Here is a 24,450-nt window from a genome sequence, read left to right as displayed (position 1 = left end):
TAATTTTTGAATATCTATGTGCATAACTTACGTAATGAATAACTTTGCAACACTGACCGAGTTTCGACGAAGTGTATATAGAAATATAGCGTACAATCTTCTAAATACCATAAGATAGATTCTTTATAGAATTTATTTACTTTACTTACTTTACTTACTTCATTGCTTCTTATTCGTGATTAATTCCAAATTTACAATTTTCGATCCCAAACAAGAGCTCGAGTATCGAATAATCCAAGCATTTTAAAGTAACTACCTTTTTTCCAGTTAGGTAATCCATCGTTCGATGCATTGTTGGAAAATGCAGTCATCGAATGTAAACGATAATCCCCGATGAGCCGATCACTCGAGACCTGAAATCGCGGGAGTATCTCGATTTGTATGTGGTGCCGTCATTGATATTCCGTCGAGGAGAGAGCACGACTCCTCTCTCGACCGAAGTTAGGGGGAGAACGTGCCATAGGAAAGGAATTTATGCGAAGGGCTTGCGGTGTTCCGACCTTCACGGTCACGTTGCAGCCGGACCTCAAACCGCACGAAGGTTATCCCGAACAATTCCACGCCTTGTCTCGGGCTCTCGCAAGACCGGGTCACAGAATAGAACGACACTATTGTCGGGACCGTGCGGTCCCCGGGATGACCCGTGCGCGCGCGTGCAGCGATTTTTATCGGCGTCCAGTCGATACGAAAATTCCAACGGGATATTTAAAGGCATTCCATTGTTGCCAGACGTTCCTTCTTTTTTCTCCTTCTTCTTTTTCTTCCTCTTCTTCTTTAGACTCGTTGCCTGCGCATTGTCCTCCTTCTGTTACGTCTAACGAATTTGCGCTTCAATCCTCCATTTTTAACCCCTAGGACGAAAGTCGTCGCTTTGGCAACGGCAAGCTTTCATATGTGGAATACAATGCTGTAAGCAAATAGTTTAATTATTCAGATAGCAAGAGATCATTGCATAGCTCTTTTTTTCTCTAATATTTGAAAGTTCAATACACAGTTCAGGTTTCCTCGCTGAAGACTGAATACTTCAGAAAGTCCTCGTCTGCAAAGGGTTAGTTCCTGCTGCCGTATTCGCAATTTCCAGCGTTCCTCTCGAACTCAATTCGTCCATGTGTGCGCAAGTTTCAGTTTGTCCGGAATATTCGTTTCTGCCGTCGATTCTTAAGTTTCTACGGACATTGTTTAGCATTTCCTCGAGTACACCGAATTCAATTTCACGTCACTTGCAGTTTCTTTGAAATATTCGGAAAGCTTCTGTTTCGTCGCCTAGGGTTATTTCGTGTTCACGTAGCTTTCCATAAACTCCGTTCGAAAACAGAACAGAAATAAACAACTTTTTCGATCCGAGAAATCCAGTGCGGATGAAAAAGGGGAATACATACTTCCGATACACGAGAACCGTGCTCAAACGGAAATAATAAAGGACAAGAAATCATCCGAGTGTGGATAATGGTGAAATAACCGAGCTAGAAGCGTAGCCCCTGACTGACCTCTAGGAATCCTGCGCGCGGCCGGCCGGTTGACACAGGGCTCATGTTTGAAGGAGAGAAAAAAGGATCCACCGTATGCCAGACGTGACGTCTAAATACCGGGGAATCACCGTCATTAGCTGCTCGTAAAAACTAACATCCTTTCGTACAGACTGATTCTCGGAATCTGAGGCGCGGTTCCGTTGCGCGCAGCTCGCCCGTTCGGAAACGCTCTGTATACGGGCCTAACGAGAGAATAGAAAGGCTGGTCAGGTTGGGGACCGAGTTATTCCGCGCAGAAGCGCGCCGGACCAATTACATTTCCGGATCGATTCGTTGCTTCAATGATCGGTGGGCATAAATCCGTTTTACTTTCCACTGTTTTGGGGTTTTTGAATAGTAAACCGGTCGGACGTTTCACTTTTCTTTTATAATCCGTCGGTGACGATGTCACAGAAGTGATTTCAGTTCTGTCCCATTCTTTTCTCTTGTTTTTCGTATTTAATCGTTACTATTTTCCCGGATTATAGATAGCTGTGATATAGGTTTCATCTGACAGCCGGAACGAATTTGTATCTGAGAGTGTCTTAGCTGTATCGCCGATACCTGGAGTGTCGAGGATCGTAAGTTGCAGGCGAATAATTTCGTTTCTTAAATAAATGAAAGAACGATTTAATGCTTGCACGATCGAGGTTTGTCGATTGGACTCGTATGCTTTTTAATTCGTGGATACTGTGAGCTATATTTCGGCGATTTGTATTCAATGAAAGTTCAATTCAATTGGAAGTCTTTTCTATAATAATAAGACACGCTGATAATAAACTTCTTACTTTCTTGCAGTCCAATAAGTAAGTATACCATTAGGCTAGCGTCTATTGGATTGAAAGACTCAAAGTTATTGGTTCATGAACATGTATACCTACTGTCTATTTTCGAACCGTTCATGTCCAAGATTTAAACGAACGAACGAACAATTTTTTTAGGAACAACAGAAATAACGTTAACCTTTTAACTAAGGACGACGACTTGCCTCATCATCCTGGAAGTCCTCACAGTCGTTACCAAAATTTGGCGTTCTACTCGAAGTGTGCCTCTCGGACAACGATATACCGCATTAAAGATCAAATTGTTTAAAGTCACAGCTAAACATTAGTTGCATGTGATTTCATGTTTCACTGATTTCAGTATTTGCTCGTCGATTTGACCGATAGAATGAACAAATTTCCTATTAACCAAAAAGTTCGAGTGCAAAAGGCAAACTCGTCTCGAGACAAGCGTTTCCACGAATGTCCGCGTTCGGAGAACATACGGTTAAAGGGTTGAATTAGCGAACGGCGCGATAGTACCGCGAAGCCGTTGAAGGGGCGGCGAAGGCGGCCCAGGCGACCGATCCTCCGGCGATCGGTAGAAATGGCAAGGAACGCGAGAACTACTCGTTATGCATCCGAGCGGTTAGGGGAGAGGGAGGCTAAGAACGGATAGGGTAAGAGGGATCGGAGCGCGGCGGAATCGTGGATTCTGTTCCTTCGTCGCGGCTCCTCCGGCTAGGAGGATAAGGAAACCCGCTGGCAAGCGGGCCGGCGCGGCGGATCGTGCCTCGAACGGTTGTGAATGCCCGGTACGTGCCAGAAACGAATAATGAACCCCGCGGTTCACCGATCCACCGATAAAACCTGATGCCGTTGGAACGCCACTCACGTACGAATCCTTTACCTTGTACCCGATTTGCGAGCGAGCCGGTCAACATCGCTGTGCCTACGAGCCACGTTGCCCCGGGTATGCGCGTGCTCATCAGCGGTCCCCTTTTAAACCACTTGCACCACCGTATTGCCAGGTAAAATTCGGATAATTATACCGGCCGATGTCTTACTCGTGATATTTATGTTTGCTCCAAAATTGTGACCTCGAGTCTCAGTCGTGACATTCATGTTTGATCTGAAGTTGTCATCACGAGTGAGGCGAAGTAGCGCAATGGGTTCACCCTGTATGGTCGACGAAGCTTGCGTCGAGACAGTGCCATTTCAAAGATGACGTTATTTCATCGCTCTTTTAGACTAAACGCAGACCAAGAATTTATGGAAAATGTCCAACTGATTGTTTTGTAGGAATAGAGGCGTTAAGTTCCCTTATCCTTCTTTTCGCGAGACGAAAGAACTTGTCTCTTTGTGTTCTTCATCGCTGTTCCATTCAATTCTGTTTATCGAATGCCGATTGTCAGATGTTCTTAACGTAAATCGTTAAGTTTCATTCGGTGCCTCAAGTAAACTGGCACCGAAGATGTATTCCCCTCGCAGAGGGGTTCAGTAAACAGTGGAAAGGACACTGCTATCGCGGCAACAGTGCTATCAAGACAACAATTCCACCAGAAGTTGACACTCGGGTCAGAACGAGGACAACAGTCTTCCGCTGCGTGTCTTGTTTACTCTCATAAGATCGAATTGCATGCAACGCTTTCAGCAGATATCAAGCCGACTATCTGCTTCACTCTGGCCAATTACACCCGCATTCCAAGTGCCATCTTTCCGTCGACCCGACCGCGATCCACGAATGGTCGCGTTCCGCGTTATCGCTCTGTTACGTTCGCTGCGGCGCGCCGGTTGCTTTCTCCGCGAAGCTTTCTTAAAAATGATCCCTCCATCCGAGCGGGCCGAAAGAATTCGACCGCGCGCATTCTAGGGGCCCTGTGCCGGTGCGCGCGCCGCTCCTCGGGGCCCCACGCGGTCCTCTTCGAATTCCGTCGGCGTAGACCGGACACGTCCGCGCTACGTCCACCCACGGAGAGAGACGGGGACCGACCGACGAAAAGGGGAGACGAGCGAAACGAGGGAGAAAGGAGGAAGAAGGGAGAGGGACTCGGTCCCTTCCTTTCTCTCTCTCTCTCTTTCTCTCTTTCTCTCTTTCCTTCAGCCTCTTCCTTCTCCCGCTTCTAAAAATTCATTGCTTCCCGGCCCGTTTTCCCCGGCGGGGTTATTAACGGCGCGCTCGAGCGCCCCACGGAGGCCCCCGAGTTATACGATGGATATTTATACGTACTTAAACGGGCTATTATCGTTCTTTGCGCGAGATCGCGCGTGGGCGCGCGTGGCACTAACTGCACGGGCACTCGCGGGGAAGACGCATTATACATTCGAACTCTATCTTTCCCGGCCTGCTCGTGCTCCTTTCGTCTCGTCGCGCGGGACGTCGAGGAAAGAAAGAGGAAAGAAACGGCGAGGGACCGACGTCGGTCCCATAGGAAACGCGTGATGTCCCCTCCGCCGCCATGTGATCCGCGAGCAAATAACAACGAAGGGCTAGAGTAGACGGTCGAAACGGTTTGGCTAATCTGTTGCGAGATCTACGGGATCTTTGAGTGGAATTTCCATGAGAATTGGGAGGGGAAACTGAATCTTCGGAAGGAAGCTTTTATTTTGAAGGAGAGGTGCATTTTGGTTTACTCTTTCGATAAACCTTGAGTCTGTTATTTGCAGGTGAAAGAAATATTGATATAAGTTTGAGCTGTAAAGCGTTTATCGGGAAGTTATCAAGTAGGATGATATTAAGACGATGAGTCAGCGTGAATGATGATTAAGCGGTTGCAATCTTTTTAGAAAGTGTGTACCTTATTTTGGTATTCATACGTGCTTGTGTCTATAAATAATTATTTCAGAAATGTTGATTCAAGTAATGTATACCTATAAAATTGATTATTACGAAAATGAATATTCCCTTACCCAGTTAGCTATTTTCGGATGAGTACACTCGTCACAACATAAAATCTTGTCGTTTCTTTATGACGAGTGAAAAACTGTTATCCGTTTAATATCATCAATACCTATATTGCAAAATGCAAAGTTTTTCTGTTCAAATTTAGTTTATTGTCCGATTCATGGCGAAATAAATTTCAAATACGTTTACCCGACTCTGTTCTTGTTTAACCGCGTTTCGAGCAAGAATAATTATTTCCGGCGCGGTTTTTCGAGTCCTTTTTCGAGAAACGTCCGCGCCTTCTAATCGAGGCCCAGCTTTCACTGAAAAAATCTTCGCCGCCGCGTTACGACATTCGTACCCTCACGCTTTTCAGCGTATCCCGCCTCCGAGAATTTTTTTCGAGCGGGATTTACGAAAGCCAGGTCGGAGATTAAGACGCCGCCTCTAAGGTGCATGAAATATTCATGCGTGATATTCGTATTATCCTCCGGAACGTATCGTGGGTATCGAGAAACTTGGGTAGCCGGTGAAAGTAACGGAGAGGTGTACCGGCGGTGCCGTTCTACGCGCGCGCGCGTAACGTTTTCAAATAATAATGCGACACGTAGTGTCAATGCACCGCGGAAAGCATTTCCTCGGGCGGCGCTTGCGCCCTGCGCGAATTCTGTTCCACGTTGCCCGCGAGCTTAACATTGAATCTAATACAATCGATCAACAACTTAACACTAAGCCTACCGAGCAGTTAAATTGACTCTTTGAAATTCCTCTATAGAAACTTGAAGAGCGTACTTATTGAGAATTGACTTATAATTCAGTTCGCGTATTGCTAAATCAATTTCTTTAAGCGTTTCAGAGAAACATCTGTTGTCTTTCTAATAATTGCAAAATGAAGAAATCAGAAACGGGTCATTTTGACCTGTCTGGTAATTTTAGTGTAAAACAGAAGAATGTGAAAAGTTAACACTGGGACTATCTAACAATCAAATTGACTTCTTCATATTCTTCCATTGGAACTCTAAGAACGCAACTACCGAGATTTCGATTGACATATGATTTAGTTTGCGCATGGTCGAGTCAACTATAACAATTTCCCGGAGAAGCTTCCGTTATCTTTTTAATAATCGTGAAAAAATACAGAAATGGGTCAATTCGATCCATTCGGTAGTTCCAGCGTTAATCGGTTCGCGGCCACAACGAACGTAACCGGGGAGTTGCTCGTTACTTTCGATTCTTCGAGGATCAATGAACGTGCGCGCGGAGACCGCAGGATCACAGACTTCGCGGACACGTCGATGAAAGTCCCCGTCAACTTAGTTACCGATACGCGGAGAAATCAGCTTGTTAACGCGTTTTATACCAGACATTTCGGTGCCGGCCACGCTTGCGATGAACAACAATCTGTTCCTTCGCGGTCCATTTTTCCGTGTCACTTGGGATTTGTCTACAATTAAGAATGATTGTCGCGTGAACGTTATCGAGGAACAGAGTTGCTGTTTTATTCCGATAGTTCCATAGGGTTACATCACGCGAAGTTCAGCGTTGAACAAACAAAATTAAGAAGTAATGAGTTCCATTAGTACTGATCCGAGTTTTGATACGACAGAACTGTAGAATAGAACTACTTTGCTTCGTTAGTCCGCGTACTATCATATTACAACCATAAACAACGGGTCTCCCTCGGTGCTGATCCGAGCCTGGATCCAGGGTGCAGTATGCGCTCGGAATGCAGCTCTCGAAGTGGGCTGCTCTTGGCTATCGGCGTGCATCGTGGAACTTGGCTACCTGGTGAAAGTACCATCCACCTTCGCAGCGTTCCGCGTGCGTGTAGATCGCCGCGCGTACAAGAATCGCGCGCGCGCGTTCCTAGCCGTGCACGTACGATCAGGTGAGCGCGTATGCACCTTAGGCGCGCGTGAGCACGCGCGCGCGCGGCCACGATCCGAGATACTGGCAGATAGCGTGGCACGTAGTGTCAATGTACTCCATTGTGTCATCCGTCACGGGCTGTGAGATAACGCGTCCCGTAGCGATGGCTACAAGCTGGCTCGTCGCTCGATCGAGGAAAACAACTATTCGATCCGTTGCTCGAACCTTTCTGTACAGCCGACGAATATATCCATCGCACCTGATCGTTGGATCTTTCCGCTTTTGTATAATTGACGATTAACGCTTGCGCTGTGACTATCGGTCGTTCAGCGAGGAATTGCTAAATACTGTGCATGTAGACGAATTGAAATGTTTAAGAAAGTAATTAGAGTAACGGGATTACGATAGAAAATGGTTTTCTCGATAAACCTCAGGAAAAGCGGTACGCTTTGGATATTTTGGATATTTTTCCGAATTCCGCGCGTTCTGTGCTATGTTACAGTTTTAAGTTTTCCGTAGGCACAGAGAAATCCGCAGCATATTGGTAAATATGCTTAGAAGTTGATAATTAAGCATAGTTAACAGTAGAAGCAGCGACAGTCGAATTGATTGCTCTTTGTTTATGGTTTATATTGCAGTTTGCGTATTATTCGATAACTCCTCGAAGAAGCGTCCATGTCTTTTCAATAATTGTAAAGGAAGGAATCAGGTGTATGCTATTTCAACCGATTTGCTAATCGTAATGTTATAATTCCCAAGGGAAATCCCGCTACGAGACGAGTGTCGTCCACGAAATCGCGCCGGCCAGTCCACCCGCCTAATTGAAATTCCGATTGTCCGCGCGATAAACGGGCGAACCGGGTAACGAGGGAACCGTGAAATCGCGGGCTCAGTTCCTCAGGACACGTGCTCCGCCGGAAATCGGGAGTAGAGGAAATTCGGACGATGCGAAGCGCGGTTGATGAAACATGTAGCGTAGGAACGAGCTAACTGCCTCTTCAACCTCTAGAACGCGATGCCCGCGGCAAGTTAATGAGGCTTGATATCGTCCTTCTACTTTTATTAGCCTCTTACCAACATATTTCTATTATTATTCTTTTTTCTCTACGTGCAAATTCATACAATATAACACTCCAAAATCAGAAATCATCTACACTGCCACACACCTCGCCAATGTCAAAAACAAATTCTAGAATTCCAAAATTATGGAGAATCACGAAAGAACTTCATACAAACTCGATTACCAATGATTCTACCGTAGAGCTCTCACTGAGTCAATCCTAAAAGCTGGAAAATCACAAGAGCAAGGGAAGTCGGTCAAACGCTCCACCTCGGTTCTTTCAAAAAATGTAGCAACCATACTTTCGTGACCATCTTGAGTGAAGATTTCCCCTTGCTCCTTTGCGCTTTCAGCTTTTAGGATCGACTCAGGACGCGAGAGCTGCATAGCTAACGACACCGCAATAACGGGGATAAAAAAGACAGCAAAAAATCATACAAAGCACTCCGTGAACAGGGAACGTATACGAACGCGAAAAAAACCTCGATATTATAGTCCGACGTTCCGTTCAGGTGAATGAGACCATAACGCCTTATACCATGGAAACTGTTACGCGTCGATTCCACGTGGCTCGCTGCCGAGCTGCGCCGATATCATATTTTTTTTTTCTTCTTTCCCCCGAGCTGACCGATTAATGCGCGTTTACGCCACGGCCGGCGTCTATGGTCTAATTAACAAGCGCGCGTACGGTGCAGCGTGCTTCGAGGTGCGATTATCTCGCCCGCCCCGCGCCTCCCTCGCCCCTTCCCGCTCTGCCTCTCCCACCTTTCCCCTCGCAGCCCCGTTCACGGGCCGCTATAGTGGCTCTCGTATCGTATCTGTCAATTTATCGGTGTCTACTTAGCGTGAATGCGACGCCCACGCGCGCGAAACCTTTCCCCCGAGTAATGCACGCACACAGACACGCGCACACGTGTGCACGCCCGTGTTCGTGCGCGCCACTTACACGCCCGGCGAGCCATAATCGAGCATAACTCCCCTTTATACATGGTTTACGCGACGGGCCCGCTGCGGTCATTACGCGGGACTTATGCAACGCGAGCGACGTGACGATCTTTAAGTTTATCCCTCGCCACGTTACGGCCCCTCCCGGCCTGGCCCGGCCGGGTCGCTGTTCGAACGCGACGAGGTCTTTTCACGGAACGGGGGACCGTGTCGCGAGATTGTCACGAACTGTGGGGTCTGCAGGAGTGAAGCGCGGTCGAATAGGGTAGTCGATTTTTGTAGAAGGTATACATGCGGAGCTTACAGCGATCTTTGGGGTCTATCGGAGATGTTAGAGGATAGAGCTGTAGAAGGTATACATGGCAGGCTTATAGGGGACTTTGGGGTCTGTTGAAGAAATTAGAGGATAGAGCTGTAGAAGGTATACATGGCAAGCTTATAGGGGACTTTGGAGTTTTTTGAAGACGTTAGAGAACAGAGCTGTAGAAGGTATGCATGGGGAGCTTATAGGGGACTGGAGTCTGTCGAAGAAGTTAGAGAACAAAGCTATACCGGGTGTATGTGGCAAGCTTATAGAGAACTGTGGAGTCTGTCGAAGTTAGAAGGCAGAGGTATACAGAGTGTATATGGCAAATTTGTAGGACATTCTTGAGTTTGACGAAGAAGCTGGAGAACTCAATCAAGCATTGAGAAAATTCAATCCCGTCGAGAAGTTGATGTGTTGCGTAGGGGATTGAAGCTGATAAACGTGAAGTTCGAGGAGAGTATCACAGAGTGTACCATGAAGATGAATGGGGGATTTTACAGTCCATCGATTGGTGGAGTAGATGTTACGCAACTTGCAAGGGTTACGACAAAATTCGGTCCTCAGATTAGATACCGTCGCAACGTGGCTCCATCGAGCTGCCCGTCCAATTCTCCTCGGCCGTGGATTCGCTCCGTTATTAAATTCGAATAGCAACTGAACACGGTTATACGTTAACCGTATGGTTGCCGTATCCGGGAACTATCAAACTAACAACACTGTTGCCCGCGGGCCGCGCGGCCCAAAAATAGTCAGCGGGCCCCCGCCGTATAATTACGACCTCCGGACTCTCTTTCTTTCTCTTCCTCTCGGTTTCTATCTTTGTCTTTGCCTCTATCTCTCCCGCTTCAGGAACCTCGCCCCGGCGATTTAATTCTGGACCTCCCTTCGGCCAATCGACAGCCCCGGTGCCAACGCAACGAACACCTCCGCGCAACAGCAGACGAGAGATTTACCTTCCCCAAACGATTCCCGCTTTTCGGATCATAATTTCGACTTCGCGAAGTTGATCACCCCGAACCGACCGACAGACCGGCCGACCTGACTTCTCCGAACATTGAGAAACTTCGAATTAATGGCGCCGCCGGTCTCTTTGTAGTCGTTTCCCACCTGACGTCATTCATTTGTGACCTTCCTCGTTATTCAACGTAACATCCGACGGAATCATTCCCACGAAATTTCATTTGATAAGCGTTTTATATTCGTAACGTATAATTTGTTACGCTGGTATTGAATGGTGACTCGGGAAAGTCGTGTTGGATGTAGTTGACAGTTTGACTACTAAACGGATCAAAATGATTCGTTTCAAATATTTTATTCCGCGATTGTTGGAATCGTGAACATTTTTTCGTGAGAAATTATGAAGTTAGCTTATGTATGTACAGGTGGAACCATTGAAGCAGCTTCAAATCGTGAAAAAGATTTCGTCCCAGAAGCAAGTTAAAGGAAATGATTTTCTCTTATTGAAGTCATCTCCAAAGAATAATATATAAGTTCCTTGAAAATATTGCTAAACGTTTACTTAATAAATATATGTAGCTATATGAGTAGAACGTGAACGTAGCCGCGTTGAAGAAAGCACTGCTACTAAAACGTTTTATTACAAATATTTTATTCAAACGAGTACACCGGGCAAAATGGGTTAACTCCGCCATTTTCCCGGTTCCACGGCCATCGCTTTTTCAAATCTCTCGCGCCTGTGCCCGCGCAAAATCGTAAATTTCGCGGGCTCGCAGGGAAGTAGGATCCGTGGATCGGGTATCGCCGACTCGGTGGATACCTGGTAATTAAGAGGCACTTACAGCTTCGTTCGTTAATTTCACTAGTGGACGCGCATTACGCCGGCTAATTGAAGTATCGTATCGTCGGAACGCGATGCGTGTATCTAGGCGCATCACGTTAATTACCGCAATAAAATCTGTTTTTCCGCGTCGCTCGGGCCTGTGTAAGTACGCGCGCGAAGGGTACAGTGCACGCCAAAATTATGCAAAAGATAGCCGAACCTCGCGAGCAAGAGATACATCGAAACGGGCGTTTCTAGTTTCTATAATGCGCAATTCGCGACTTACCGGCAGATTCCCTTGTCGTTTTTCGGCCATTGCTAACGGACATTCAACGTACACTTCATTCTATCGTCCCCATAAAAATTGGCGTTCGTTTATTTAGATCTTGAAAACTGAAGCTCTGAAAATAGACGATTACAATCCCTGTAAGCGTAACCGCATCATTCGAATTCGACGTTTGGCGAACATTTATCAAACGATCTTCAGAAAATTCAATACGCGTCAACTTGACGCGTTCCGTAATCCGTGCGTTAAAAGATTAATTGGAAACGCTTAACGCCGTTCATCTTATTCAGTGTTTGAGTTCCATTCGTGTTGGTTGGACGCGTTAGAAACGGCCGGCACGGCGTCGCGATACTTTTGCCGCGTACTGTATGGCACTTTCAGGCTTTCAGCTTTGATACACGGGCCTGATTGCGCTTTGCGTATCGCGTGGAAGGGTTTAACGATGAATGGGGCCCATCCGGCGCGGTCGCGCACGGTCCCGGGAGTGCATTAAGCTGGGCCCCGAGCACCTCGCGCGCGGCCCATCGCTGACGCAGATTACGCGAGTCCATTTGTAGCGCGTCACGAGGTTAAACTCTCTCGGCGCGCTACACTAAATTCCCGTTGACGCGCACCTATACACACGTCGCGCCAGAAAATGGATGAAGTAACCACCTTTCGCGCCTTTCCTTCTTTCCTTTTCTTTTCCTTTCTTTTATTTTCGTCCCTTTCACCTTTGGTATTTCTTGGCTCGCCGTATGTCTCCCCATTAGGAATACGATATAAAGAATGACCGCGAACCGCGTGTCGACACGGTGTCCGAGCGGAACGGAACACGAAATAGAGTCTAAGATAGGATCCGCTAAGTAACTTCGCGAATTGGCTGGTCTCGGTAACATTTCAAGAAGATAGATGTTGGGAACTGCTGAAGAATATTGAATTGCCGTGAAGATATTGGGGATTATTAACCCTTTGCACTCGAAAGTTTTCCACTAGAACTATTCAACGTTTCCCGGTGAAATACAGACGACATTTCTTGAAATTAACTCGCTGAGCGATCATACGTGAATTAACCCCTTTGCACTCGAAAGTTTTTCACTAGAAATATGCAACACTTTCTGATGGGATACAGACGATGTTCTTTGAAACTAATTAATGAGAAAACGTACATGAATTAAGAGGGATAGTTATTTTATTTCAATATTACACGTATTGATGCATTATACATTGTGCAAAGGGTTAGGAAATAAAGCTATTTTATTTTAATATGTCACATATCGATGCGTTATACAAAGTTTAATATTATATTTCAAATGTTACAATTTTCCTATGTCCAAGCAAAGCGGTAAGAGACCTTGCATTGTGCTATTAGAAGACGTTCAATTGTCAGAAAGACGTCGAAGCTGTTTATTGTAGATATATATATATATTAGATGACCCGTAATTCAGATATTATAATGATTTAAACGAGAAGAGAAATTTCGAGGAATCGGATATTCTCGTTTGAATGAAATTTCGTTCGAATTCTTGAAATATTATTTTAAGAGACTGCTCGTTGTGTCCGTATTAGTTATATCATGTATAAAATTTTATTCTGAAAGTAGAAATATAAAAATTACGAATTTCATACGGATAAAGCCATGTTCAACAACTTCCAATCTTGAATCCGAGTTGGCCTATGTCGAGGCTAGAGCGGTCCATTTCAAATTCCTTCGATCCAAAATGATTTACATCGAGTCTGATGAGTCCAGCGGCTCTCGCAACAGGTTTCTCGTGTTCGTCATGCTCTCCGCGATGAGATCATATTACGAGGCCGTGAATCTTTTTTCGAACACAGACTTCTCCACGCGATCTAATAAAAGTGAGGATTAAACAGATCGTCGCGAACCTTTCGACAAATCGAGAGTACGATTTAATATTTAACAGTACCTTCACCATGATAATCGTTTTTGAGAAGTATCAAACACCAAACATTGTTAGCATTATTACACAGCCTTCATTACAATATGATGTTCCTTACTTTGCATTCCATTTAGGCGGCACGTGAATTGAACAGTGCATTTGGACGTAAGCAACAGACATAATAGAAAACATTTTCAACAAATCTTTTAATATCCTATGGTTTATAAAATAATGTATTCCAAATTATTGAAATTACCGAACACTTAACGCGATTGATACGTAATCTTCGCAAAAATTGTAATAATAGATCTGTTGTCGGTTTCTTGAGATACTCGTTACAGTATTCATAAAATAGTGTATCCCAAATTGATGAAACTACCGAACACTTAACGCGATTGTTACGTAATCTTCGCAAAAATTGTAACAATAGATCTGTTGTCGGTTTCTTTAGATACTTGTTACAATATTCAAGCGAAACTATATATTTTTACAGTCATTCCGGATATTTAACGCTTTCAAGATATCGGTAATTGCCAAATAAGGATGCTGAGACTAGATATTTTGACTAGTGAGGGTAGCGCTAGTGTTAAACAATATTTAACGAGCGACCTGTGCTCCTTTACCTTGCATCTATGGCACCGGGATTCCCGCCCATCTCCCCTCCACGCCTGTACCCGAGATATCCTCGGCTTAAATATTTATTCGGCGTTAATTATGCTAATGCTGCACAATAAACGTTGGGAGGTTGTTAATACCGCTCTGCGCCCTCGACGGCGCGGCTGCACCGTTCGCGTCCATCGCTACGCGCGGTCGCATCGCGAGGGTTTTAATTAATTGCACGTCGTTCGGGTAATTATATCTCGACGGTTTATATCATTTTAATTTGTAGTCAATTATACGAGACGGAGCCTTTTGTGCTTTCCTTCTTTTCTTTTCTCTTTCTTCTCCTTTTTTCCCTCTTCTTCCTCTTCCTTTTTTCTTTTCACCCTGAAGCTGACACGCCGCCGAACGCGGCAACACGCGTTCGGACGCTTATCTAGGAATCCGTAACACTGGAACAACCTTACCCGTCGAAACGACAGATTTCAGTTTTCTTACGTAATATTCTTCCAATTCTTAATACGTTGAAAGTGTAAAATATCTGAAATGATTTGAAAAATAAATAGTTCCGCTTGAATACTATAATGAATACACGGAGAGACTGAGAAACAATCTATTGCTACGATTTTTATAAAGATTACATATTAACACGTTGACTGTCACGGTGGTCACCGACGACCGGAGATTCTAAATTGTTCGATAGCAATTACAATAAGGAAACTGATGTCGAATAAAAATATTCGGTTACATAAGTAGCTGGATGATAGCGTACTACGAGTATTGTGATACCAAATCGTTAATAATTATTTCTAATACCATTTGCTGTTGTTTTAAAGGAATAAGTATTACGATACAAAACGCTCGAAACTCGCGTGGCAGTCACGTGTTACTCGTATTAAACGCTCGGTAGTTCTGGTGTTGAAGTCCTCCCTGGTTGTCTCTCTGTTTTCGCATTTCCAACGTATCCTTATACGCTAACACGTCGAATACCGTGAAGATCATCGATGATAGGCACTTGATTTATTAATGGCACCACGAGAATTATTTCAATTCGTTCAATTATACGGTGATTATTCGTCAACGTTTCAATGTTGAGGATAGTCCGATATAAACCGGTGCGTTTTCATCCTCCATATTTAGCGCTGCGAACACTCTATCACATTAAAAAAAAGTGCACAATTCGTTGTGGATTAAACGCCTTAATCCTTTGTCCTACGATTTCTTTCCGTCCTTTCATTCTTTCAATTTCCTTCTCGAAGTTTACGTACAATGCAAATTCCATTACAATAAACTATGTCAAGCCGCGGATGGCCAAGCGAAGGTTAACCTCCGTTTATAACATTCAAGACAAAAGAACAATGCGAACAAGGCGAAACTTCTTCGATAATTCTTCTAATTCATCGTATCCTGCGGTATTCTACGAAAGATAATTGTCATATTTCACGTAAATTTCGCGTATAATTCCAAGACTGTCTGCTGCGAGGTTCAATTAATCTTGGAGTAAATGAAGAGAAAAGAAAAAAATTCTTCGGCCGTCGGAACACTTCGGGATCGCCTTATACGCGGATATACACGCTCGGCGAGCCTTACATAACGTCTTACGCGGCCGCGTGGCACGCGGGAGAGCCGAGCGGCTCGGCCGCGGAATAGATTGGATAGGCTCGATCGGAATGGAATGGAATCGGGTCCGGCGCGGAATGGGGCCGTTCGGCTTTCCGCGGAGAGGCAGCTAAGGCCCCGGATCCGCGGCGCGCCGCAAATGTCCCTAAAAAAGAAAAATTTCCCCGCGCTGGCTCGAACACGAACGATTCCGTCGACCGTGTAAGGGCGCGTTTGTCCATTCGGACACGTAACGTTTCAGACAAAAATCCTGTTCATACCTATGTATAATGACTATTTTTTCTGAGCATACCCTTTCCGAGAAATAGGAGTCGCCGGTTTTACAAGTGCCGTTAACTCTTTTTCTCTGTGCGAAAGGAGACAGTGACACTAGCTTTCCGGGATACGTGAATTTTATGTATATTGTATTTTATAAATACTGTTCCGTAAATGTTTATTTCATTAATTTATCTATTTTTATACCTTTAAGTTTCAAGGTCCAGATGAACGAACGTTTTCCTGGGAACAACGGAATTAGCTGTAGAATTGTTGTCCGTAAACTTAGCGTTAAGAGGACGATCTATGAAGAATGCCGACTTTCCAAGTAGCTAGAGATTCAAAGAGTTAGATACGGTGGAGATGATGAATAATCAGCGATCTTGAAGAATGAGTCAAATTGTTCACCATTTTTCTGTTACTTAGGGCACACAAGCTGAGTGAAGTATTCGTTACTCGAGTGCTAATAGAGTTGAGGTCAGGAAAGAAGTCGTGGAACGCTAACGAGCGACGTGGCCCCTGTTACTTCGGCGTGGGCGTCGAAGATCGAAAGAAAAAGAGTGAAGAGATCGCGATTTTCGAGCAATAATCGGGGACACCGAAAGGATGTCCATGCGCGAGTGTCACCGTTACATGGAAAGTAACGCGATATTCGGCGGGTATTGTAATTAAGCTTGGCCACGGGGGGGTCCTCGATCTGTCGGGGCCGATATAATTTATCGGCGGGACACCGTTCGCTGTTCGGTTGGCGCGGCGGCGCGCGAAACGCTCGACGGAAACGTATTACTTAATTCGACTGGGTAATTCGCGATTTAAAATTCCACCGCGGGGCCCATCCGGGGATATTATAAATACCTATAAACCAGTGGTGTGCCGGATTACGTCACGATCGACGGCCGATCGCTGGAAAAAAGGAGGAAGTGTCGAGAAGTATCGCCGCGGGTTATCGTCGCTCGTTCGCAGGCTAGCTTGCGTAATCGACGAGTTTTCAGTTTTCGCGGGCCCCGCTTTTTACGCGAGTCGGCGCACGGTAACCTTTCGATCGTGATTTCCGTTCGTCCCCTGGGGATTGACCGATCGACCGTGTATAATACCTTTATGTTCCTAGACAGATTAGAAATTGAAAATTTCGTGTGTACGTTTTAATTTTCGCGACTGCGGTTGTTCAGAGTCCAGTGATGTTGTAATGTTCGATAGAGATCATGAGTCTCCTGGTTTTGACTATATTCGGAATAGATAGCATAATCCACATCGAATGAATATCTACGATAGATCAAATTGTAGATATTTGCAACGCCAGAGTTGGTAAGTTATCAAAGATCTTCTTTTTCATTGGTACTTTTAGCTCTTTGAATCTTATGTTTCCGATCTTGAAAAACATCCCTTGCACAACTTTCTACCGAAATACCGATTTTATCACAATCTTCTCCCAGCCTGTCATATCGGAACTTTCCAAGTCATCGAGGTAGAATTTTTCTAATCGCTTTATAATTGTAACGTTAGCGCCCGTTGAACGACAGAAGCCTGAAGCCTGAAACTCATCGCAATTTTCGTACTCGTTTCCTTCATTTTTCTTCCTTCCTCGTTTGGCAGGCGGTATCGTGGGGTTTAAGCCCCAGAAAATCGTCGGGACGGTCGATTAAGCTCTCGGACGACGGCGTGGAAGGGTTTTCGAAGGAAGGTTAAGCCGTCGGCCACGGGAGCAGGGGTAGAAAGGGTTGCGTAGCGCGGAAGCTCGCCATTATATTCACATTATAATCCCATCAGGGGACTCCTCTACCTAACTGGACAGCTACGAATAATACGACGCGCACGGCTCTACCTTCGTCCATTCGACGTCTATCCCGACCGTCCTCAGCTTCTTTTATCCCGGTCCCTCGGCCTAGCCCTCACGAGGCATCTTTCGTTATTAATTTCGAATTAGACGAAACTCCAGAGTCCTCGAAAGAATTCAGAAGATCCGGTAGATGTAATTACGTCTTTCGATTCTTTCACGTCTTATTCAACTATTCGCAAGAAGGACGATGGAATTTTGTTTTAGTACCGTCAAATAATGAAAATCGTTCATTTACCTAGGACAGCCCTGTAATTACGAAGACATCCTTCGAGTTTCTAATCATGCTATTAACAATGGATTTCGAAATCGAGTAAAACACTTTTTAAATTTGTCGAGAGCTTTAGTTAGTAAACAGTTAGTAAAAGTGATTCTCACTGTTCTTCGTTGCTACATATATTTATATTCTTAAAGGAAACGCTGACGTATTTATAATCTTAGTAATCGCAATGCAATCGATTACAATCAATGTCTATGTTCCCGTTCCAATTCTACTGTGAAGAAATCCATTACCTTTCTTCGTCTCTGTGATCGATTGCGAATGCCCGAACAAAATTATAACGAACATTTCCTCCGTGAGTCCTCCCGGCTCTCTTGTGAAAACCACGAGGCGGACGTCGACGGGAACGACGATAACCTACTCTCCGGTCGCGGGCGCTCGCGGTTGCAGCTGCCTGCCGGTTCTCTCGCGGAGAACGAGGAATCCCAGTTACGCGGTCTACGGAGGAAGAACGCCGCCGAGACTGTGCAGAATGCCTCTCAAGGAGGAGATAGCAGCAGCGTGCGCGCGGACCCGTGGTTTACTTCCGCTGGAGGCACGCGGTTCGCTCGAGAGCGCGAGCGAGTCCACCATGAAAGAAAGAAAAACGACCGGCCACGAAGAAGAAGAAGAAGCAACAACAGCAGAAGAAGAAGAAGAAGAAGAAGAAGAAGAAGAAGAAGAAGAAGAAGAAGAAGAAGAAGAAGAAGAAGAAGAAGAAGAAGAAGCTAAAGAGAACAGAAAGAGCTCCGTTAAAAAGAGACGAAAACAAAATATACAGAGTATATCGGCAGCGAGTACTCGAACGACTTGCGCTTTTAGACTCCGTATGATTTAGTAGTTTCATGGACGTCCCGCGACCATTATCGGAGAAAGTGTTAGCTAATGATCCCGATCCTGACGCGCGCGAGATAATTCCTGCCATTCGTACACGCCGTAAGTCGGACACGAAACGGATGGTCGTGATTACTTCAAATCGAACGACTCTGATCGCTTGTAAATAGTCCGCTGCGATGTTTATGGATTTTTTTGTTCGTAGAACCGCCCGGGATCTAGAATTAAACGGGGAATTCGCGTCTCGTTTGTCGAAGTCTTCCGCGAAGAACGAAGGAAGAGGCTTCCTACGAACCCATTAGATTCGTAGTCTAGTCGTAAGCGGAAAATTTCGAGGAAACTCGATCGACCGGAAGGAAGAGCGCCGATTTACACTGTCCGGTTGTTTCAGAAATTGTTTATAGCATTAAGTCTCGTTACCCCGAATTCCCGAGTGCAACGGATGCACACGAATGCGTAATAGCTTCCATAGAATCACAAATTTCTAAGCGTTCATCTACAATCGACATCCTGCATTGCCCACTATACTCTACGAACCACAGCTAATAAACATACTCAACGCTGATGCTTATAAATTTATACAAATACCAGTGTACTGCACAGTATATACTCTAATTACATTGCTGCAGCTCAATTACCACTAACCACCACTGGTGTATGATACACAGTTTCCGTTGATTTCGACCTGTCGCAAGAGGGGTGCCGCGTAAGGCAGGTGCTGCACTTGAGATCACCAGGATTTTCCTATTCCCGGAGCTCGCGTCCGCGCGTCGTCGTCCAGACCGGCAGCACGGTCCCCGCGCAAAAAGGAACGGGGGCCGAGGGAAGACAAAGAAACGGTGGACGGTGGCGAGGATAGCGAAGCGAGAATGAAACGAATAAGGAGATAGAGCAAAAGCTGCGGGATGATTATGACGAAGGGAAAGCGGATGAAAGAGAGAAAGGGAGTGTGCGTAGAAAGGAGGATGGAAGGGAAGAAGGAGAAGGACGACGCAGACAACCCCTTCTCGGTCGGTGCCCCCCTCCGCCCCCCTTGTTCGTCGTTCTCCGTTGCGCACATGTGTACCGGTGATCGCGTTATCTCGCTCCCTCGTCTCTCGTTCGTCCGTCTCTGTCCCGGAGATCGTTCGGTCCCGGTCGCTCGGCCTGCGGGTCTCTGTTCGGCCAATTCCTCGTATTATACCAGGTTGCGGCGTGGAATGCGGGCGTCCTTCGTTCGCTTCGAGCAGCGTCCAACCGATGAGCCCCGCTAGCGTTATCCTTCGCCTGGTCCTTCGCATGCGCTCCTTAGGGCTCGGTAAAATTAACCTGGAATACTCGGGCCCCGAGACGGCCGGCTGGCCTGTTAGCCCTCTCTCGCTCTTCCCTCCGCGCCGGATGCCCGCGAGGATTCGTTAAACTCGCGAGCGAGCGAGCGAGCGAGCGAACCGGCGAACACCGGCGAGCAAGCGAGCACGCTTGCCTCCACCGACGAGACATGCCTTCCGTTTCTGGTGGTGTGCGTGGCCACGGCAGTCACGCCGCGTCCGCAGGAAGAGAGAGAAAGAGACTTGGACGGAGCGTGAGGGTTGGGGTTAGAGATAGGCGGAGAGGGTTGCGGGGAGGAGAGGATCGCGGCATACTTGGCGCGGGTTTCTCGGGCTTATTGACGATGAAATTAAGGCGATTTGTCGAAGTAGAGCGGTTTTATTGGGCCTCGCGCCAGCCAGCGAGCGAGCCAGCGGCTCTTTCGTGATTGCGGAGCCCTGGCCTGGGCCTGCCGCCCTGCTTCTGCGATCGTGCGTCTTCTTTTTCACCGATAGGCTGATAGGCGATGGATTTAGCTCGTCTATGCTGGGAAGGGTTGCCGGGGTTTGATACGTCGATCGTGTTTGCTTGCGAAATCCCCGGCGGAATCGGGTTAACTCTAGATTACTGATCTATCGTTGGGATAACTGTCGTATTCTGTTTGTTTGCGGGGCAGGTGCTCACTGACACCCTGGTGACAAGGTTTAGATCGCTATTATAATTGTGATATTTTTCTATAGGAATTCTGAGAACATACATGTTGAGACTTATGTTGATTTATGATTCAGTTTGCGTACCTGTAAATCGGTTTCATTTGAATAATTGTGGAAGAAGAAATCAATTTGATCGATGAGTTCTAGTGTTATGACGGTCCTTTTGTTGATGCTTTAGGGACTGCAGCCGCTAACATCTGTATCGACGTGTAATCTAACGATTTATTTATTTGCGTTGCAGGTACACCTGTATGAAGCCGGAGGCGGAGGATTCGGAGAACGGGAGAATCTAGGTAAGCCAGGTTCGACAGATTCGACGACACATCGAGAAATTTGACTCCGGATTAGGAGTCTTAGTGGACGGGTAGCAGTCAATCCTTCGTGCTCCACATTCGTTTTACATTTTCCTTGTAACGACTCCCTTTTCTTTCGAACAAATTTCATCTGACGTTTCAGTTGATGGGAAACGGTGTACAACATTATTACTAATAATATTGAAAATGGGGAAAACACGTTTTAAAAATGTTGCTAGACAATCGAGCACGAAGGATCCGCGTACCGATTTTCGTAAAAAGTCACCTGTTGATTTAGAACTTTACATTTCCCTAGATTCCACCTTGAAACAATTAGAGTTGGGAACGATTTTCCAAGCAAACGTTAAGAATCCCACGCATTCATTCGCTGAACGTGCCTAGCACGCGCTGTGACGCACGCCGATAGTAGATTTCCATCGGAAATTCCTCAGGACTGCGAACAGCTTTCGACCAAAGCGTATCACGTTAATGGCGGCCGGCGATTTGTCTTTATTAAACGCGCGGAAACACCTGTCCCGATGCACGGATGGCTGGCGTGCGCCAGGAACGTGGAATTACGTCAGACCGCGGCCCTCTAAGACTGAAGCGCGGTTTATTTTCCAAATGAACGGGTTTCATCCTTATCGAGGATAGCCAGTGTCGGCGTCGGCCACGTGGAATCGCTGAAATGCATGAATCACATCCGCTCGCGGTCGGATACAGATCGGCCAGCGTCGAACCGATCATCCTCCGAACGGGGGAAAATTGTCGACGCCGTTTCTTGCCTCGCGTGATCGTTCCATACCGCTTGATCGACGGTATCCGTAATAGTAACACTGGAAACACACCTGCCGGGACTATACTGATCATGTTAACCACTTGGGTTGGAATTTAATCTGCGTGTATTTAATTTTGCAACGCCGAGGAAACGGTCTTCGGCGCATTAATAAATGCGTTCTATTTTCGTAAACAAGCATATTACAGTAATAACGTCAGATTTAGATGTGATAGATAATTGTTTACCGTTCTTATAAAAGCTGTGGTAGTTAGTTTATGGAGACGTTGATTAGTTTACAGTATGTCTATTACTGTTCACCGATTTATTGAAGAATTTCATTTAAGGCATTAACGTTGCTTCTGTCCTGTTTCCCTTATAGTTTGAGAAACGTGTTGCGTTCAGTGTTTCTTTTTCCGTTTTAGAAATAGAAAATTGTATATTCTCACGGAAGAATCGGATATATGAAAATACTGTTTAATTTAGTGTTACACTGGAAACAGTATTAATAATGGGAACGATATAATTATCTAAAACAGGTGTAATTAGCCGCATAAAGTTTCCAGACAACTTCCGGATACACGGTATCACACTTCTGACGGCCTGTACGCGGGCCTTTCCCAGCTCGGCTCGAAAGTAATTTATTTTTCATCACCTCACATGATGAACTCCGCGCTGTTTCTGCGGTCGTTATCATTGATCGAATCGCGAGCCGAACGATAACCATGGGAAAACTGTTTCTATTCGGCCCGGTATGAATATTCATGGTTCCTTCTTATAACAACGCGTTTTATGTTGCAATTACGCTGGTATGATTTACTCTGTTACCTCATTGTTAGGATAATGCCTTGTAATAACCGAGCGGCAATTATGTGCTTAATAATCGTACGAAGACAGCGAGAAGTCGTTAGCGTGCGTACGTTCGGTGGTATTCGATGGTATCTGGGTCGGTGGCTTTTTTTAATTAGTTATACACCGGTGGCCATTAACGTCAGACGAATTCAATGGAAAATTCAATTACGGCCGGTGCTCGCGGACTCGTTCGTTATAATACATCCTATCGGCGTCCGGTAGCGCTCCGTTCATTTTTCAACGTCGCTTTTACGTTAATAACCTCCTTCTTAATAAATAAACGTGCCTGGCAACGTGTCCGGGACAGAAAGTGTTCGGAACAACGTAAATTGGTTTGCGTCACATCAAATATGTGACAAACTTTCCGCGTCCGTAAAGTAACTTGGACACCCACTAATGGATTTCTTTAGCAAGAAGGCATTTTGCTACTGGCATGTAGCAACCCTTGATCAATATTGTCCTCGAATACCTGAATCACAGTTTTCATCTCTCCTCCTTTGGCAACTTGAAAATATGATAATTAAAATACTAAATTTAATAACATAGAACCTAATTCAAGTTTCCGAACCCACCAAAGGATTCCTTTTACAAGAAGCTAGCCACTGATACCTACCAACCCTTATTGTCCTCGAATACCTGAACCATAATTTTCATCTCTCCTCCTTTGGCGACCTGAAAATATGATAATTAAAATACTAAATTTAATAACATAGAACCTAGTTCAAGTTTCCGAACCCACCAAAGGATTCCTTTTACAAGAAGCTAGCCACTGATACCTACCAACCCTTATTGTCCTCGAATACCTGAACCACAATTTTCATTTCTCCTTCCTTGGCAACCTGAATATATGGCAATTAAAATACTAAATTTAGTAATATAGTACCTAATCCAAACTTCTGGACGCACCGATGGGTTCCTCTAGCAAGAAGCTAGCCACAGACACCTAGCAGTCCTTGATCAATACAGCCCCGAACACATGAACCACATCTTCTATACCTATTCTTTGACGACATGAGAACATAGGTACCGAAAATACTGAACATTGATGTAAATAGCTACTTGTTTTCGGCAACATGGCAATGCGAGAACACGACACGAACAATAGTCCCACGTTGTTCTGTCCTCCTCCGTGCACCATGCATCTCGGTTCACCGCGGAACAGTACGGTGTCTCCCGCGTGCGTGTGCCAATACCGTTCACCCGTTCGCTCCAGAGCAGAGCGGAGCGGAGCAAAGCAGCCGGGCCGTGAATGAGCGAGTACGAAGTTTATTATAATGGCGTCATGCGCGTTACACCGGCGTTGCTCGTTAGGCACGTATGCGCGGCATGAGGAAACGGAACACGGCCGCCCGTAGGAACTACACGCGTATCGCGCGGAGGTCGAAAAAAATCCACCACCACCGGCAGCGGTACCAGCAGTCGCAGGGGATTTTCGTGGAATGCGTTGGCCGGTCAGCATTCCTCGATGAACGCGGTTGGACGAGGACTTTTCTTAGTATCAACCTCTTGCCTATCGAATCTTCTCAGCAAACAGTGTTATTCATGGCCATCGAGCATTAGTAACTTGTTCCCATTTGTTTATGAACTCAAAATTGCTGCAGTTCAGTTCGCAGTAAGAAAAGCTTTTCGTTCTACTGGAAAACTGGACCGTACATTCTAGTTTCCTAGAAACTTTCATTCTAGAAAGTACAATCAAGGTTTGATATCGTTTCTCGGGAATTCGTTTTGTGACCGTATACGTTCGCTTGTCTAATAATAAAGAACCGTTATTCAATGCGCCGGTGATAACCAGTATTCGAATAAAATGATATACATTTCTGATAGTAGTAGTCTCTAAACAAGTCTAT

The 24,450-nt window shown here is 45.6% G+C and overlaps 1 protein-coding gene across 5 annotated transcripts in view; it reads left to right on the top strand.

Moving 5' to 3' along the window:
• LOC116429692 (protein expanded) overlaps positions 1–24,450 on the top strand; it is a 120,445-nt gene that overhangs the window by 15,902 nt on the left and 80,093 nt on the right. For 4 of the 5 annotated variants that reach the window (XM_076371452.1, XM_076371451.1, XM_076371450.1 and 1 more), the window contains exon 2: positions 20,925–20,976. The exons of the other annotated variant lie outside the window; for it this stretch is intronic. The gene's annotated coding sequence lies outside the window, so the exon portion shown is untranslated. The remainder of the gene's footprint in view (positions 1–20,924; positions 20,977–24,450) is intronic. 5 annotated transcript variants of the gene reach the window in all.

The sequence above is a fragment of the Nomia melanderi genome, chromosome 10 (assembly GCF_051020985.1).
Source record: "Nomia melanderi isolate GNS246 chromosome 10, iyNomMela1, whole genome shotgun sequence".
NCBI lineage: Eukaryota > Metazoa > Arthropoda > Insecta > Hymenoptera > Halictidae > Nomia > Nomia melanderi.
The sequence above is the reverse complement of the archived record's forward strand: the minus strand, read 5'-3'. Positions and strand labels throughout refer to the sequence as shown.